Source organism: Moschus berezovskii, chromosome 4, assembly GCF_049115385.1.
Source record: "Moschus berezovskii isolate FMDL1 chromosome 4, NW_MosBer_1.0, whole genome shotgun sequence".
Classification (NCBI taxonomy): Eukaryota; Metazoa; Chordata; class Mammalia; order Artiodactyla; family Moschidae; genus Moschus; species Moschus berezovskii.
In genome coordinates this window covers 84,274,426-84,291,356 of record NC_142463.1, presented here as the reverse complement: position 1 = coordinate 84,291,356, position 16,931 = coordinate 84,274,426, and positions in this window count along the sequence as shown.

Here is a 16,931-nt window from a genome sequence, read left to right as displayed (position 1 = left end):
CTGATGGCCTGATATTATGCTTGAGAAATGAAGCCTTTACACCTTTAGTCTGTTGCTAGTGCTTGGTCAATATTAGTTGAATAATGCCTTATATCATGCTCTCGTGGGAGTCAAATTGAACCATCTGAGGGTATAAAAAGGTAATTGTGCACTAGGAAAAAATATTTCGTTAGCACTTGAGCATTTTACTAGCATGTCTGAATCTAAATCTTCAAAAGGTACATATAGTTGATTTAAACCAATACTTTACTTCATTAATTAAAGGTAACAATTTGGAATTTCATTTGGTGAAATATTTTTATGACTGTCAGGAAAAGTGAATTAAGTGTATGCTTCTTATATGCAAACTTTCTGTTTTAAATTTACTTTTTAAGTGGAAAGGAATACATGAAAGGCAGATTCCATACTTATCTTTCTTTGTATTTCTTTCACAGGGCAATAAATCAGAAAAATGTAACTTAGGCAGTTATTACTATAACAGAATAGAATGACACATATCTCTTAATTTATGAATGAATCAAAGACCATGGATTTTTAAAGATATTTTGAAGGAAATTTATCTGGTCATACTCATTTTAGTAGTTAATTACACATCTGTGAAAAGCAAGGACTATAGAGTACAGAGAACCAGTGCTGTATCCCAGTTAAAAATGACTGTCAGATCATCCATGTTTTGAATCCACTCCAGTATTCTTGCCTGGAAAATCCCATGGACAGAGGAGCCTGGTAGGCTACAGTCCATGGGGTAACAAAAAGTCAGACATGACTGAGCAACTTCACTTTCTTTCAAACAAAGAAAGTACAGCATTGTGTCATAATTGTTTTGACAGGGCTGTTGTAATGTGGAAGATGTTTTGACAAAGCCCTTTCAATAATGTAAAACACAATATTTTATTACCAAGTATTCAGCACAACAGGCATCTCTGACACACTGTCCCTGAGACTGGCTCTTTCCTGAATTGTAATTTACATAATGAGGAAATGGGATTATAATATATGTGTAAGTGATATAAAATTGCAGAAACATAGAAAATAAATCTGTATTATAGATATAGATATGTTCATTGGAAGCAATAAATATAAATATAAATGCATACAGATAGTAATTATACATGCTGACTTAACCCAAAGGAAAAATATTGATCAGAATCAGATTTAAGAAAATCATTTATTTACATGGGAACCACTTAGAAACAAATGTGTACTAGCTGGTTTCTTCTAGGCTATATTTCTCCAATTTGGATACTGAGTCTTGAAGAAATGCTCTGATAAGTCTAGCATTGGTCTCCCAGGACACCTAGTTAAAACAATCACAAATGCTGTATACAATAGATTAGAGTCAATGCCCCCCAAAGTGAATTAATTATAGGAAGGGAAAATACGATGTAAGACAACAAGCAAATGACAAAACAGCAAAACACCACTAAGTTCTTCAGCCTGACCACAAGTTGAAAAGCATAAATTAAACAAATTATAGATGCAACAAAGGTAGCCAAAATAAAACCAAAGTACAAACCAACCCACCACCAGAATCAGCAGATAATTAATAATCATATAATATTACAAGGGCTTTCACAGTTCAAAAAAGCAAGTGAACAAGGACCAACAAAAATATAAAAATGGCGATTTTCAAAATTAAGGTGCATATAGTTCTTTCCTACTCTCTCTGAGCAAATAATCTTGCTTCTTTTTGCCTCAGTGAAAAACTAGTACCATAAACTATTCACTGTCTCAGCATTCTGCAACCAAAACATTAAACTGATCTACACCCGCCACCCCCACCCCCCGCCCCAATCCTTTGCTCCTTTTGCCCTTGGTAGGTAGCTCCTACACCGTCTTGATTCTTTACTCTGTCAACTGTGTCCTCTCTTCCTCATACCCTTATCATTTCACTCTCCCTTAGTATCTTATTAACATTTAAATGTATTTAAATAGTGAGACTCCTGGAAAGCAGTATAGTGGGACAATAAACTATCCAAACTTGACTCACCAAATCAAAAGCATGAACAGAAAACAGTAAGAGAAAAACTACAGAAACTGAGAATCAGTGTTAACTCCATGTTATAAACTCTTAAGACATTTTTGCCAGTTAGGATGTAGGCTGGACTAATGAAGGATGACACTAGAAGCCAAATTTAATATTCATTCCTAAAAAAGAATGACTAATAAAGGATTTTGCATAACAAATCCAATCAAACCAACAAATACAATTTAGAGGGACTATCGGAGGGACTGCTTCACTCCTGATAGAGAAATGTGCATTCTAAAGAGAGATTCATTTTGTGCTCTGGTTGCACAGTAATCCTTGGTCATAATGATGGGAAAGAAATAAAAATTTGCAGCATTCTGAAACTTTTCTTGATCTGACTTGCCAAAAGACAGAATGTTCATTTTTTTTGGAATTGTTTAACAGAAGACGTTCTTAAAAAGAACAGTAACACCTAGAAGAATATGGTCTGAAGGAAAGATCAAATTGTAAGAAAAACAAATTTTCATGTATGTGTGTGTGTGTGTGTGTGTGTGTGTGTGTGTGTATATATATCTTAGCTTAAGATAATTATCAAGGACATGATGGAATAAATGTTAAATCAGTAAAAAGAATTCCCTTGGGGTCAGTTGATTAAAAAATAAAAACTTGCATCATACAGCAAATTCCTACTGACTATCTATTTCACATACGGTAAATTATGTTTCAATGCTACTCTCTCAATACACCCCACCTTCTTCTTCATAAATAAACAATAAACAAACAAACTTGATTCTCTTATTTGGTTGTACTATCTGAGGTTTATCTCTTGCCAAAACCGGTGCAGAAAAAAACCAAATATCTGAGCAGACCACTGTGTCTCCTGAATCTCTGTCTAGTTATTATGACCACATTTTAAGAGAGAATGTGCCACCTCCAGTCTAACAGTACTGCTTAATCCCTAAAACATTACTGAAAAATTTGGCATAATTTAAAATTTCTAAATAGGAATACTTTTAGAAATAGAGATGCTTGATGGGAAAATAAAGTCAAATAAAACTTGCATGGCTCTGAAAGTACCAAGTAGAGCAAATGTCTCTGAAACAGCCATCTTGTTGATCTTTAGATGGTTAAATAATAAGCCTCTTCTTTTGACAGATTCTCCTCTTCCCTCATCAGAGACAGACTGACTGATTGATTTTCCAGGTTTACTGGGCATAACTGACAAATAAAATTGTATATAAAGTGTACAATATGATCGTTTGATATAAGTATAAACTGTGATGTGATCTCCACAATCAACACATTCCTCATCTCTCATAGTTACCTTTTATGTGTGTACAGTGAGAATGCTTAAAATCTACTCTCTTAGCAAATTTGAAGTATACAACACAGTATTATTAGATATAGTTACCATGCTGCCACAGTATTATTAGATAGAGTTACCATAAGATCCTCAGAACTTATTCATCCTACAACTGAAAAATTGTACCCTTTGACCAATAACTCCCTGTTTCCTAAACTCTGCTACCCCTAGAACTGTCATCCTACTTTTTGTTTCTAGGAGTTTGACGTTTTTTAGATTCCACATACAGTATTTCGAGTAGTAAGTATTGGCATACCTTTACATGCCGTGTTTTGGTTATTTCAACAGGAAAGTGGGAAGTAAAATGCAGGGATTGTTATTTATGCATCATCTAATTCAAGAATAGTCTTTTCGAAAGTAATTTGGAATTTTTCCCAAATAACATATCCTCATGATATTTTGTATTACTAGTTTCAGATATTATTTATTTACTTTAGTTATCTTTAGGTTTTATTGACTAGAATAATTTCAAATTTAATACTGTTCATTGTCACAAGTTGAGCAGTACAATCTGTATACAAATGAAAAAGTAATAATTTCCTCATACTCCTGCTGAGCTACTCCTTAGATATGCTTCATACTGCATAAACACATGTATATGTTTGTGTGTGTAAAGATATATATGTTTACAAAAGTATATCATGTATTTACTCATAAATTCTATACATTTATCCAAAAAAAAATCCATGCATATTTATTTGCACATGTGTATCTCTACGTAAATTTGTCTAGTGAAAGAAAAGAGAAGGAAAAGTGAGTGATATTTTCTCTTTCAAAGATATAAGAAAATTCTTGGACTTACCTGGTAGTCCAGTGGTTAAGAATCCACCTGCCACTGCAGGGGATACAGGTTCAATCCCTGGTCCAGGAAGATCACACATGTTGCAGAGCAACTTAGTCTGAAACTTGCAACTACTGAGCCAAGGGATGTAACTATTGAAGCCTGTGTGCCTAGAACCCATGCTCTGCAACAAGAGAAGCCACCACAACAGGAGGCCTGTGCACCACAGAGAAGAGTAGTCCTCACTGATCACAACTAGAGAAAGCCCAGGTACAGAAACAAAGACCCAGTGTGGTCAAAAACAAATAAATAATTTTAAACAGAAAGATATTAGTACTGAAACAATTACTTTGCAAGTTACCTTGCAACATTTTAAACTTGATATATAATAGATACCTTTCAGAGATAATTCATGCAGATCCAACTTAATCATTTAATAGTAGCTTAACTATTTCTGCTTTATTGACTATGCCAAAGCCTTTGACCATGTGGATCACAATAAACTGGAAAATTCTGAAAGAGATGGGAATACCAGACCACCTGACCTGCCTCTTGAGAAACCTATATGCAGGTCAGAAAGCAACATTTAGAACTGGACATGGAACAACAGACTGGTTCCAAATAGGAAAAGGAGTACGTCAAGGATGTGTATTGTCACCCTGATTATTTAACTTATATGCAGAGTACATCATGAGGAACGCTGGGCTGGAAGAAGCACAAGCTGGAATCAAGATTGCTGGGAGAATTATCAATAACCTCAGATATGCAGATGACACCACCCTTATGGCAGAAAGTGAAGAGGAACTAAAGAGCCTCTTAATGAAAGTGAAAGAGGAGAGTGAAAAAGTTGGCTTAAAGCTCAACATTCAGAAAACAAATATCATGGCATCTGGTCCCATCACTTCATGGGAAATAGATGGGGAAACAGTGGAAACAGCATCAGACTTTATTTTTTTGGGCTCCAAAATCACTGCAGATGCTGATTGCAGCCATGAAATTAAAAGATGCTTACTCCTTGGAAGGAAAGTTATGACCAACCTAGATAGCATATGAAAAAGCAGAGACATTACTTTGCCAACCAAGGTCTGACTAGTCAAGGCTATGGTTTTTCCCGTGGTCATGTATGGATGTGAGAGTTGGACTGTGAAGAAAGCTGAGCACCGAAGAATTGATGCTTTTGAACTGTGGTGTTGGAGAAGACTCTTGCCTGTCCCTTGGACTGCAAGGTGATCCAACCAGTCCATCCTAAAGGAGATCATTCCAGGTTCATTGGAAGGACTGATGCTGAAGCTGAAACTGCAATACTTTGGCCACCTCATGGGAAGAGTTGACTCATTGGAAAAGACCCTGATGCTGGGAGGGATTGGAGGCAGGAGGAGAAGGGGACAAGAGAGAATGAGATGGTTGGATGGCATCACCGACTCGGTGAACATGAGTTTGGGTAAACTCCGGGAGTTGGTGATGGACAGGGAGGCCTGGTGTGCTGCAATTCATGGGGTCACAAAGAATCGGACACAACTGAGCGACTGAACTGAACCTACTGAATGTGCAATATAAAATAGGATATACCATAACCACATACACTTTCTTGTGATAGACATGTGGCTGTAAACAATATTTATGTTGCTTTGTTTTGTTAATACAGCTAATGCAACAATCAACATCTTGCTCATGTATCTTTATACATCATGGCTTTTATCATGGTAGGGAATAGGCTTCAAAGTGTAATTAAGGAATAAAAAGGTTAGGTAACTGAAAATTTTTGATAGTAATGACCAGAAAATGTTATAAACTTTTTATAATTTTTTTACCAGAAACGAATGTAACTGATTCTCCACATTGTTGTAATCATTGTATTTTATCAGCCTTTTAATCTTTGCTCACCCAGTTGGTGAAAATGGTATCTCACTATAATATGCTTTTAGACAGTATTGCAGATATAATTATATCTGCTTCTAAAAAGCCTTTATTTTCTAATGTACTGAACCAGGAAATACCAATTAAGAATAAAGTTATCCTTTAAGTTAAAATTTTACATTCCTGAACTTGTTATTAAAATCAATACCAATTATATAAGAGCAGTTTATTTCCTATCACTAAAATGAACTTTTCAACAGCTCAGTGGGTTATCTAAAAATTGCCTCCATCTTTTGGAGATCAGACACAAGATCTAAAGAGATGTAAATTTGGGGGACAATAAGTTCAGAAAGGTGGTAGAAGCATTATAGGTGTATAAATACACACAACAATGTATCAACAGATAGATTATGAGGTCATGGAAGGAGGCACTGAAAGATCTTCAGATAGAAATTATCAATCTTCTTTCCAGATATTCCTTGCAGTATCAGAAAGAAAAATAAGGAACTGAAACAGGTGATGTTGGTATAGCAATATATGGCAGAAAGGCTCAGCTATTGTAATTATGAGCGTAGGTGTAGACTCTACACCTCAAAAAGACTTAAGAAACAAGATATTCCCATCTAAGACACTATGGTCTGAATGTCTCTGCCCCATCCCATAATTTCTGTGTTGAAGACCTAACACTCAAGGTGATAGCAGTAGGATGTGGGGCTTTGGGGGATGGTTAGGTTATGATGGTGGGATCATCCAGAAGATCCTAAAAGAGGATCCAGAAAGCTAGCTCACTATGTTTGACATGGGACAATGTGAGAAGTCTGAGACCTGAAAGAGTGCTCTCACCCAACCACGCTGCCACCCTGAACTTGAACTTCGAGCTTTTCAATCTGTGAGAATTTCAGCTGTTTGTAAGCTATCTAGTCTAGGATATTTTGTTGTACTAGCCCAAAGAAAAACACAAATGAGGCAATTCAGTCTTTGTGTGTATGTGTGTACTCAGTAGCATCTGACCCTTTGTGTCCATGTGGACTACAGCCCACCAGGCTCTTCTGTTCATAGGATTTTCCATGCAAGAATATTGGAGCAGGTTGCCATTTCCTTCTCCAGAGGACCTTCCCATCCCAGGAAGTGAACCCATGTTTCTTGAGCCCCCTGCATTGTAAGCAGATTCTTTACCCTGAGCCACTTGGGAAGCCCCTAATTTAGTCTTTAAATAAGAATAAATGAAAGAGGAAATCTTCTGTTGAAACAATAATAAAATTTCATGGTCTATCTATTAATAAAAATGGAAATATTTTATTTCTGCAATGAAGTTCAAACGCAGGAAGTTTATTGTCAATCTAGGATTTGCCAACTAAAGAAATACATTCTCAATTAAATACAGAAAGACTGTACCTTATGCTTCTTAACAAAACCTTCCTGCTCCCTATGAGCACATTTAAAATAAGGTAAAAATAGTATAAGTACCAAAACCTTAATTTAAATGAGTTATTCAGACAGTGCCATCTGCTGATACAATACTAATAATGAGAAATTTAGGTAAGAGGAAAGCTTGCACAAGTCATTGATTATCCTGATGTGTGGGAGTCTTTCAGTTCAGTTCAGTTCAGTCGCTCAGTCGTGTCCGACTCTTTGTGACCCCATGAATCACAGCACGCCAGGCCTCCCTGTCCATCACCAACTCCCGGAGTTCACTCAAACTCATGTCCACAGAGTCGGTGATGCCATCCAGCCATCTCATTCTCTGTCGTCCCCGTCTCCTCCCACCCCCAATCCCTCCCAGCATCAGACTCTTCTCCAGTGAGTCAACTCGTCACATGAGGTGGCCAAAGTATTGGAGTTTCAGCTTTAGCATCAGTCCTTCCAATGTACTCCTAAGAAAATAAGTAAATATTTAGGAATGTATATGTTCTACAATTGAGACTGTAGAATCTATTTGGGGGGAAAAGTATCATTTTGAATAAAAGAGTCACATTTTGGGAAGAGGATTATTTTGAATGGAAAAATTCTCACCCACCCTCCCACCCACTACATTATCAGTTTTCTCTTTCACTACCCCAAAACAATCTTATAAAATTATCTTCAATCTTTATTTCAATAGCATTTCTAGGTGCATTTTATACAATCATGGATTTCACAAGATAACAAGCAAGAAGAGAAAAAATATAATTCTAACATCCAATATAATGTAGCATTTAATTGGAAAGACATGTCAAATCAAAAATGGGAGCAAAATGGTAACTTAATGATTGAAATGTAAAATACAATTGTAAGTGAATTAAAACTATGTGTATGTTAAATCAATCAGAAAGCTTCAAATGTCTAACACGCATACGTACTCCAAGAAAAGAGAGTAAATGCCCAAAAGTTAATATTGAAGAGTAAAACAATACACAAACCTGGAAAAAAAAAACCAAGTTGATCTGTGAGAAAGTTCTAAAGTCAGCTTACAGGTGCTACTCTTCATCGGTCAACTCAAATCCAACTTGATATATAGACCATATATTACATATCTATGAAATATCTGTCCTAATTTAAATCTGACTAATGCCTAAGCTTCCCAGGTGGCTCAGTGATAAAGAATCTGCCTGCCAATCCAAGACATGCAGGTTTGATCCATGGTCAGGGAGATCCCCTGGAAAAGAAAATGGCAAACCACTCCAGTGTTCTTCCCTGGGAAATCCTAAGGATAGAGGAGCCTAAGGGTTTATAGTCCATGTGGTGGCAAAAGAGCCGGACTTGACTGAGCAAATAAACAACAAATTATGCCTACAATTCCACAAATAAATCTTTATACTCTGAAGTCAGCCTTTCCTTAGTGTAACATTGCAAAGGTTTGAGGAGATGCAACACTGTAGCAGTTATTGCTATCTTAGGTGAGTAAGTTGAACAGAATATGAATTTTGTCAGAGGAGAGTAGAAAGCACCTAAAAGTGATGGATATGGTAGCTGTATTTATATCCAAAGGTGTTTTGAACACCAAGTGAAAGTCAAGCTAAAAGGGCACAATTTAGGGAATCAAACAAGCCCTACATCTGTTGCCTATACTGACTGAAGCCCAGCTTATCATTCATAAATTCAGGAACTTTAAAATGGGATTCAGGGAGTAGGATATGAATAAATGGTTAATGTAATTGTAGGTGAATATATATTCTAGAGATAGAGCTTTTATTCTCCATACATTGACTCAGGGGGTTCTAACAAAGAAAGGTTAAATAAGCACTGACTAAAGTATTTAAAGAATAAAAATATTACATAATTTTACTAAAAATATATGAAAAGGCTTTAGGCATAAAATGTTATAAAAGTTTAATTTTTAAATGCTAAAGTACTCAAAATAACATTTCACACAAATACAAAACAAACACATAAATCATTTATTACCTCAATAAAAACAGAACCAATAAGATAGTAAACTTAGGAGAAAGAATAATTAAACGGGGTAGTCGTTATAGATTTCATCAGGAAAGGCATTTTGAGTTGAAGACAACTTTAGTTAATATTCGACCAGCTAATACAACCATTACCTATAAAATTATTTTTCTGCATGGAAAGAATCATATTTCTACAGGACAAGATATACGCGTTACTATACCAACTCACAGAATGAGGACCTTCAGTTAATACCCAATGTTAAAATGAAACACAATTACATTCCATTAGATAATTAAGTAGATATTTTAAATGATGTTCAGAAAATTCAGTTATGATCAGTGTGACAACAGAAGTACATGCGATAGTCCCTTTTTCATTATTTGCCAGTTTTGATAATTCCTCTTAACAACATTTCCTTTCATTGTCTTAATAAAATACATACTCTGATTAGTTGATGTTTAGTCTAAAGAAAAGTTGTCATATGCATTAAAGAAATACTTGCCATACATTTTGTCTATAATCACTATGGAGTAGTCAAAAGTATATTTTAATAATTGCAACAGGAACTGCATGGCCTCCATGTCTAAAAAGGTACAAGCTAGACCTGGGGAAACACTCACCAATCTCTAAAAGTATGGGTTGGATCTATGAGATTGCACATATTAAAGCTTGGAACTTATTCAAGTTAAAAAAAAAATAAAAAAGGAATACCTAAAAATTTCTACCAAAACTATGAAAGAGATAAAAAGGAATTCAAACATTTTGAGGAAAAAACAGGTCTTACCAGCTTTAGATGAGTCTTTAAAGAGAATCTTGAGAGTTATTTCATAGAGAATCTCATGAAATATAAAATCATGGGGTCACTTAGGCTCAGATTCTAGTTCTAAATTGCAGTTTTACCTGTTCAGTTTTTTTTTTTGGTTTTGACTTTTTATTTTTATTTTTGCATATTATATTCAGACTGTTTCTGAAGTAGAAAACCTGGGTTTTCCCGTGATTGATTTAAAATAACATCAAAGGGTCTAAAATATACTTTTGCCATTTAGAGCTGTCTGAATTTCAGCAAACTATTCACTTTTTTTAAATTGCAGTTTACTAAGCTCCTGAAACTCCAATACTTTGACCACCTCATGCGAAGAGTTGACTCACTGGAAAAGACTAGGATGCTGGGAGGGATTGGGGGCAGGAGAAGGGGATGACAGAGAATGAGATGGCTGGATGGCATCACCAGCTCGATGGACATGAGTTTGGGTGAACTCCGGGAGTTGGTGATGGATAGGGAGGCCTGGCGTGCTGTGATTCATGGGGTCGCAAAGATTCGGACACGACTGAGCGACTGAACTGAACTGAAGCTCCATATTATGAATAACATGTCATATATGGGAAAATATTATTATGATATTTAAATTTTCAAATTGTTTTTATTCAATTATCCTGTCAAATGTAAATACTATGATACCTATTAAAATGTATTTTAAATCTCTAGAAGCTATCTGAATCTTATAAGTCTTACATATACTGTCTTATATAAGGGATTCATCTTGCATCCTTGGGATGCTACAATCTTTAAAAACTTTTATACTACAGTATTTTGTAAATATCTACAATCTACTCCACAGACATAATATTTTAAAATACATATGTCTGGCACATTGCCTTAAAAAGCTTGCCTAGTGATCTTCATTTAATTCTTACTGTTCCAAAGTTAATATCCAATGTATTGAATAAGCCCAAGACTTTTGAATTATATAAATTACAGCTCAAGTGTATACCTCATTCTCTAAGAGAGAATTCTCTAAGAGTTGCTTTCTACAAGTCTCAAAATTTCACAACTGAGCAAGTTCTTCTTCCAGTCCATAACAGTTTTCAAAGCTACTAAAAACAATGTGAGTTTCCACAACTGGAATTCTTGATTTTTGAAAAGATAAAGACTATGAGAAGCCTGTTAAATCCAGGAGTCTTTGCTTCCGTTATTTTTCTCCCCTATGGTGTTATGTTCAAATTGTCCTATCTTAAGCCTAAGGGTTTTATAAGCAATGAGTTAAATTCTAAGCAGTTAAATGACAGGAGACCCACATTTACTATTGACCGTTTTTCAGTGGTCGCATCTATATTACAGTTATAATAAATTATATTTTATTCCATTTTATCCCTTTGAAAAATGGAACCACTTTTGGAGGAATATGAATCAAATTATTTTTGATCTAATTAACATCTTTCTCTGTTTGACAGTGACATGGATCAGATAACCAACAGACAAAGTAAAAATTTTAGAAATCACTGTGATATTATTGATACAAACAAATGCATAGTCTTTCTCGCTATATTTTCTCACCTACCACATCTAATTAATCACTAGTCTTTCTCATGTTGTCCTCCAAATATACTCAACTTCAACCACTTCTTCCTGTCCCCAGTGCTAATATCTCTGTTCCCAATGCTATCATCTCTGTTCTCAATGCTTTCATCTCTGTTACTATTCTTCCACTGATTGGATATTCTTATCCCCTTTATTGACTGTTCTTTAAACAGTTACTTACAAACAAACAAAAGTCAAAAAAATCGTTTTATTTAAAGTACAGATCTGAATATATAATTTCCCTGCTTAAAATCTTCTAATGGCCCTCAACTATACATATAACAAAAGCTCAAATCCTCAAGCTAACCTATAAAGTCTGGCATATTCTGGACTCTATGCTCTTCTGCAAATTTAGCTGAAGTCATTTAGCCTTTCAATACGTCAGTCAAGCATGCATGCATGCATGCATCCTAAGTCACTTCAGTCATTTCTGGTTCTTTGCAACCCTATACAGCCCACAAAGCTCCTCTGTCCATGGGATTCTCCAGGCAAAAATACTGGAGCGGATTGTCGTGCCTTCTTCCAGAGGATCTTCCGGACACAGGGATCAAACCAGTGTCTCTTGTATCTCCTTCACTGGCAGGCAGGTTCTTTTACCACTAGTGCCATTTGTGAAGCCCTCGGTCAGTCATATCACGGCTCAGTGGTAAAGAATCGCCTGCAGTGCAAGAGATGTGGGTTCAATTCATGCCTTGGCAATATTCTCTGGAGAAGGAAATGACAACCCACTCTAGGATGTTTGCCTAGGAAATCCCATGGACAGAGAAGCCTGGTGGGTTACAGTCCATGGGATCACAAAAGAGATACAACTTAGCAACTAAACAACAAAAAACAATTAACTCATATGTCCCTCTGCCTAATTCTTTTTGCTTCATAATATTTCCCAAGTAAGCTTCTTATCCAGAATGCTTCTTAACAGTCACACATTATGCCCAATTCCCATGTATACTTTCAGACTCAACTTAAACGCCATTTCATGAATAAATTCTTTCTGAACCCAAATTCTATGTCTCCTTGTAAAAAGCCTCTCAAAGCACAGTGAACTTTTTTTTAGCATTTTATTATAATTTTTCGCAATAAAATACTTAAAAAAATTAAACCCTACTTTTTTTTCCACTGGAGAGTAAGCTCGGTGACATCCGGTACTGATGCTAAAGCTGAAGCTCCAATACTTTGGCCACCTCATGCAACAAGTTGACTCACTGGAAAAGACTCTGATGCTGGGAGGGATTGGGGGCAGGAGGAGAAGGGGACGACAGAGAATAAGATGGCTGGATGGCATCACCGACTCGATGGAGGCGAGTTTGAGTGAACTCCGGGAGTTGGTGATGGACAGGGAGGCCTGGCGTGCTGTGATTCATAGGGTCGCCAAGAGGTAGACACAACTGAGCGACTGAACTGAACTGAACTGTATTTCTATTTTACCATGTGGTACAAAGTGAACTACCAATTACAATTTATGTAGTTAGTACTCTAACTTAGAGACCCCTTATGAGTAACACTGTTAATCCTGAGTGGCCTATATACTATTTTCAGATTAAGACTGTGATTATTATGATTTATAATAAGAAATATATGTTGATCACTGTCCCTGGCTCCTAGGGTTTCTCAGAACTGTAATTTCCTGGGTGACAGGAATGTCTTTCATTCAAATGAGGTGACTATAAGTGGGCTCGAGGATAGGGGTTGATCATTGAAAAGACCAAACCATGATTAGAAGCTTGGAATTTTCAGTCCACTCCTAATTCTCTTGAGAAGGGAGAAGGGCTGAAAATGGAGTTAATGATTGATAAAGACAACATGATGAAGATTCCATAAAATCTCAAAACTACAGAGTTTGGAGAGCTTCCAAATTGGTGAACACAGTCACACTGGGCAGGTAAGTCACCTCAACTTCATAGGGACAGAAGCTTCTCTGTTCTGGATCCTTCCAGACCTCATCCTACATATCTCTTCTTCAAGCTATTCATCTGTATCTTTTATCATATTTATTTAGTAAAGTGGTAACTGTAAATGTGTTCCCATGTGTTCTGTGAGCAATTCATGGAAATTAGTTGGATCTGATGAAGCGGTCAAAAGAACCTCAGATGTGTACCCAATCAGACAAAAGTTGTGGGTACAATTTCTATTTTTACTTTCATTACTTGAAACTGATACATGAAGTGGGGTAGGAGCAGTCTCATGGGATTAAATCCTAACTTGTGGGATCTACTACTACCTTCAGGTAATCTCCTGGTAGATAGTATTAGAAGTGGGTTAAACTGCAGGATACCTGACTGGTATCATAGAGAATTACTTGGTGTGGGAAAAAAATCTCCACATATTTAGTAACAATAAAGCAGATCAGGACCCTATGATCCTTGCCCCCATCCCATGTCCTCTGCCTGCCTTTTATCTGTAGAAAATTTTAGCCAAAGAATTAAGTTTAATCAGAGAAGTGAGAAAAGACAAAACAAAGGAAAACAATCAAAGGAGATCAAATAATAATAATGTAGTCACTAAACATAGTCAAAGACCTTTATTTAGTTCCTTCTCAAGGGCTATAGATAATATTCTGAGCCATATCCTATGAGCTATCTTATGTATACTGAACAACCAGGTGGAAGAAGTTAACGACACGATTACCAGACTTTACCCAGACATAAGCTGCCAAAATTCTGAGAATTGGCCTCAAAGAAATGGGAACAAACAGACCCTGGAACTGAAGATTAACTGTACATGAAACAACCAAGATGATGCTGGTTAGGCCACCGATGACCAAATTGAAGATAACTGTCCGAGCTGACTGTGCTGTTTCTGCATGAAGCTGACCCCTATTTCTGTCTATAAAAGCTCTGGTCCCACTGGCTGTCAGTTGAGGGGGAGTCAGCCTTTGGACAGATGTCTTACCCTGCACACTCCCAGTTGCAGGCATCTGAAATAAACTTCCCTTTCCACAAACTTGGCAAGTTTTCTTGCTTTTGGGCAGCAAACAGCTGGACTCCACCTTTCGGTAACAACAAGAAGTGTCGTAAGTGAAGTATTCTGTAAGGATACCCTAGTATTGTGAGTAGCAAAGAAGACACAAAGTAAAAGAAAATGCACAGTAAAAATGCACATACACACAGTAGGGAAGAACCAGGTTTTCTCCATAAGGAGGTAGAAAATTGAATTTTTCCAATTTAAAGACCTATTTAACAATCCAAAAAAGTACCTTAAACATTATGTGAAAAGGATAATATGACATTTAAATTTTGATTATGGAGAACAAGATGGCGGAGGAGTAGGTGGACATGGAGTACATCTCTCTCCACAGATACATCAGGAATACACCTGCAGACACAATAGTGCATGTAGAACCAAGCTGAGAGCGAACCCGAGTACCTGATCAGAGGGAAAGAATACAGAGAATCAGGCAAAACTTGGAAAGACAAAGGAACTAGGGGAAAACAGTAGCATTAGTAGGACTGGACCTGCCCTTCATGGGTGGGGGAAATGAAGTAGGGGTCTGATCCCCACAGCAGGGTAATTGTCTGAGTCAGAGGAGAAATATTTAAGGCTGAGAGTGAAATAGCTGATCTGCAGCAGCCTAAATGGAATGAGAATCAGACAGTCCTTGCTTCAGCCATAGATACCCTGGACAGGGATGAGGGTCCCCTGGAAGGCGCAGCGGCTGGGAGTTGGGAGTTTGGGGAGTGTGCAGTGATCCCAGGGCAAGGGTTGCTATTGACTGTGAAGAAACAGTTTCAGGGGAGATGAGGGAGGAGATTGTGACAGGAAATGCCTTTGGAGGAAAGCTGCGCAGCCATGGAAGCAAGGCAATACTGCTGAATCACGCATTTGGCCTCTCCCTTCACACATGCCAGCATCAGCAGCTGAACAATAGAGAGGCTGGTCCATAAAACACCTGACGCACTTAAGTCCACAGTAGGACCCCCACCCAGGGTGCCCCTGTAAGTGCCTGACACTCCTATATACAGAGTAGGACCCCAGCCAGGGGGGCAGGGGCCCCCTATGTGCCTGACACTCGGAACAACAGAGAAGGACTCTAGGCAAGGGAGCCCTCTAAGTGCGGAATGGGTGGAGTTACAGAGAAAGACTGGCCAAAGAGGGCTTCTGATCACCAGCTACAAGAGGCTCGGAAAAAGACCATAGGGCCATAACTCCTGCAAGGAGACAGTCCGTGTCCCTGCACACTTGGCACCACCAGGTCCCTGCAATCCAAGCAGCTGTGCCACATTCACGCTCAACTCTCACTGAGGCAGAGTTGCCAGAGGGAAAAAGTCTTGAATCTATGCCTGCAGGGTCTCTTCAGCCATGTCTGATACTTTGAGACACTGTACACCTGGCCTACCAGGCTTCTCCGTCAGGGAGGGGTTCTCCAGGCAAAAATACTGGAGCGTATTGGCCAATACTGGTTGTCGTACCCTTCTAGAGCAGTATATTTCCTGCTGCCATAGCCGAAACTCCCCTGAGTACCTGGTGCTGCCAGAACCCCTGCGACCCAAGAAGCTGCACCACCTCCACACCTGGCCCTCACAGGGACAAACCCAAGTCCTCCAGGGCAGCCTCAGGAGCAAACCCCAGTGGATGACCCACATGCAGAGGTGGAAATAAAACCACAATTGAAACCCGGGGCAATGTGGCTAAGGAAGAAGACCCAAAACCTTCCCACCAGCTGTACAAACTGCAGATTAAATCCACATGATCAACCAGGCAGACTCTGTGTCTATGGAATATCATTGAGAGCTCCCACAAAAGAAAACACTAGTTCTGACAGCTGTGGACATTGGAGGCAAGAACACATAGGAGTAGGACCAGATTAGAAACTGAGCTGCTACCACAGCAGGTCCAGAGATCAACATCATGTTGGAGGGCATCCTAGGGAGGTGAGGTGGACTGTGACTCCCAGCAAGGGAAACAACTCTTAGCAGTGACTCAAGAAAAATATTTTCCTTATGCTTTGACTTGCTCTGTAGATTCTTCTGGAATTTTTTTAAATCTTTTTTCCCCTTTTTACCCTTTCTGTTGTAGTTGTCGATGATTATGGCACCATGAAATCTAATTTAGTTTTGAGCTTATTATTTTTTTTCTCAATCACATTTTTTACTGCTGTTATAAACCTCTATCTGTACGTTGGGCTTTGACCATTTTGTGCAGTTTCCCCTTTTTTTCCTCTTTTTTAAATTTCAATTAAACAATCTTAAACCTATTATTACTTTTCTACATTACTGTGCTTTTCCTACTG